Source organism: Pinus tabuliformis, chromosome 5_2 (assembly GCF_031772625.1).
Source record: "Pinus tabuliformis cultivar Carrire ecotype Pingquan chromosome 5_2, CPIR1, whole genome shotgun sequence".
Classification (NCBI taxonomy): domain Eukaryota; kingdom Viridiplantae; phylum Streptophyta; class Pinopsida; order Pinales; family Pinaceae; genus Pinus; species Pinus tabuliformis.
In genome coordinates, this window is record NC_142306.1 from 505,267,576 (window position 1) to 505,271,199 (window position 3,624).

Consider the following 3,624-nt stretch of genomic DNA (forward strand, 5'->3'; position numbering starts at 1 on the left):
GCAGGATCTTACAGATATAGTGGCGGATGACTTGCTAGATAAATTTCTGCCCAAAAGAAGCATAAGTGACCATATTGACTTCATACCCGAAGCCATTTTACTGAATAAGGAAACATATCGGATGAGCCCCAAGGACAATGAGGAGATTAGAAAGTAGGTGCAAGAACTGCTAGACAGAGGATTGATAAGGGAGAGTTTTAGCCCTTGCACAGTTCCAACGGTTCTCACTCCCAAGAAAGGAGGAGAGTGGCAGATGTGCATAGACTCGAGGGCCATCAAAAAGATCACCATCTGGTATAGGTTTGCACTACCCCAGATGGAAGACATGATGGACAACCTAAGTGGGGCAACATATTTCTCTGAGATAGACTTGAACAGAGGGTATCATCAGATCCAAATTCGAGAGGGGGATGAGTGGAATACAACCTTTAAGACGAATGAGGGACTTTATGTGTGGCTGGTTATGCCATTCAGACTAAGAAATGTGCCCAGTACATTTATGCGGCTAATGAATGAAATGATGAAATAATACATCAGAAAATTTGTGATAGTGTACTTGGATGAAATATTAGTTTTCAGCAAAACAAGGGAGGAGCACCTTCAACATGTTCGGAAAGTGCTGGAAAAATTACAGTAGAATAAACTGCTGATAAATTTGAAAAAGTGTACTTTTTTGCAAAAAGAATTGATTTGTTTGGGCTTTGTAATAGCAAAAAATGAGCTGAAGATGGATCCAGAAAAGATTGCAGTGATAGTCAATTGGCCATCCCCGAAAAGCTTATTTCAGGTACGTAGTTTTCATGAGCTGATGAGTTTTTACCAGAAATTCATAAGAAATTTTAGCGAAATTTGTGCACCTATGTTGGACACCATTAAATAGGCCAGTCAGCCTTTTTGATGGACTAATGCAGCAGAGAGAAGTTTTCAGCTGCTAAAGAAAAAGATCGTAGAGAGGCTGATCCTGAGATTGCCAGACTTTAAGAAGCTTTTTCAGGTTCACTGTGATGCTAGCGGTACGACTATTAGACCTGTACTCAACCAGGAGGATAAACCTGTTGCATTTTTCAGTGAGAAGTTAAATGAGAGCAGACATAATTATTCTACTTATGACAAGGAGTTATATGCTGTTATACAGGCATTAAAACTATGGAGGCATTATTTGTTGGGAAACTAATTTGTGCCATTTTCAGATAATTCTGCACTACAGTACGTAATGCAACAACCACAAACATGCCAAGTGGGTGGAATATTTGCAGAGTTTCACCTTCATGTTCAAACGCATCAGCGGGCAGGCCAAAAAGGTGGTGGATTCGTTGAGTAGGAGCGTCTTACTTCTGCAGGAGAGTACTGTGAAGGTGTTGGGTTTTGAGCACTTGAAAGATTTATACCAGAATGACACAAATTTTAAGGAGGTCTATGAGGCATGCCAGAATACCTTGATGAGAGATAATAATCCATGGTTGGACTCAACTTGCAAAAGAAACTATTGTTTAAAGGAGGGTAGCTATGCATTCCTGACTGCTTGATGAGAGAGAACATTATTCGGGAGAAGCACAGTGGAGGTCTAGCTGGAAATTTCGGCAGAGACAACACTCTCGAGCAGCTCAGTCATTTCTAGTTTTGGCCAAAGATGCGAAGAGATGTACAACGATTTGAGACCAGATGTAAAGTGTGCCAGTTGGCAAAGGTCACAGTCAAAACACAGGGCTATATACACCATTACCTGTTCCAAGCAGACCAATGGACTCAGTCCGCTTGGACGTTGTCTTGGGTCTACCTAGGACACAGCGACATTACGACTCGGTGATGGTAGTAGTGGACAGATTCTCGAAGATGGCACATTTTATCCCTTGTAGAGAAACCAATGATGCCACTCACGTGGCCCACTTATTTTTCACGGAGATTGTCAGGCTACATGGGTTGCCTAAGTCTATCCTTTCAGAGAGGGATGTGAAGTTTACAGGGCACTTTTGGCGTACCTTATGGAAAAATATGGATACACAATTGAGTTACAATTCTTCTTATCACCTGCAAACTGATGGACAAACAGTGGTGGTAAATAAGAGTCTAGGAAACCTGCTATGAACCTTGATTGGTGATAATTCATGAATGTGGGATCGAGTGCTTGCCCAGGCAGAGTTTACTTATAATGACTTGCGTAATCATAGCACTGGTTACAGTCCATTTCAAATCCTGTATGGCATGCATCCTCGTGGAGTGCATGAGTTGCGAGACCTCGTACTACAAGAAAGGCGAAGTGTAGATGGAGAAGATTTCTTTAACGCAATGAGAGATTTGCATGAGTGGGTGAAAATTAAATTGCAGGACAGCAACCAAAAGTACAAACAACAAGCAAATTTGAAGGGAAGGGAAGTACAGTTCAATGTAGAAGATGAATTCCTCATGCATTTGGACAAGGAATGCTTCCCTAGAGGTGCATACAATAAGATGAAGTATAAGAACATAGGTCCCTGCAAAATCCTCCAAAAATTTTCAGTGAATGCCTATGAGATACAGCTGCCACTAGAGATAGGCATTTCACCCATCTTTAATGTAGTAGACCTGTTCCCTTACATTGTTGACCCAGAAGAAGAAGAATACATAAACACATGGCCTACACAGAACACCTAGGATGGAGGAGAAACTTGGATGAGACAGATGCCTTACGTTCAACCTCCCGAAATCGAGAGTATTCTCGACACTTAGGTGGCCAAACGAACTCAGCAGAAGGAGTATTTGCAATACCTGGTCAAGTGGAAGAACGGTCCTATTGAGGATAGTTTGTGGCTTGATGCCAGGCAGATTGAGTAGATAGGTTCTTCAGTCGAGATGGTCATGGACCGGCCCCAGGATTTCTTTTTTCCCCGGGAGCCTGACGCAGGAGCATCCAGCTAAGGCACCATGACCAGGTGTTGGTCTCTGCCAGGTTGGAGAGTTGAGTTAGCATATTGTTGGTTTTATATGTTCAGTTTGTTAGAGTAGGAGGTAGTATTTTGTTTTATCTTAATCTCAGTATTAGTCAAAAGTAGTTTGGTCGGTTAGGATCATTTACTTGTTTGTCTTTAATAAACAGTAGATTACTAATTGTCCTGTCATTTTAAGAGGAAAAGACAAATGTGTCTAAATGTAAAATATTTCCATATAAGTAGAACCGAATACTTAATAGTTATGTAACTAACATGTCTAGAACTGAAAGTAACTATAGAGTTCCATTAACTGTAGACAAAGCATATAAATGTAACAATGAAAATCATTGACAGGGTTCAACATTTTTGGATACAAATAATAAAAAGAGACAGAGCACAAATTTAACTACCATCCATCTGTACTATCGTTTATATGCTGTGCAATTATATTTTTATCTATTGTTTAATCGATTTAGAAATAACAAGCAGAGTGCAAGCCTACAACATTATGTTTTTTCCTCTCTTAAAAGAAAACAGAGCACTGTAAGTCACATGAAAGTTTCATGACCAGAACGGACAAGCACGCAAATAAAGCACGCGGCCAGGAGAATGTCCATACAACGAAAACAAGTGAACGAAGAAAACAGAGTCTAGGCACTGAATGAATAATCCAAGATAGAGGTAATTCATTACGAATTATCATACACCATTTTCTTTC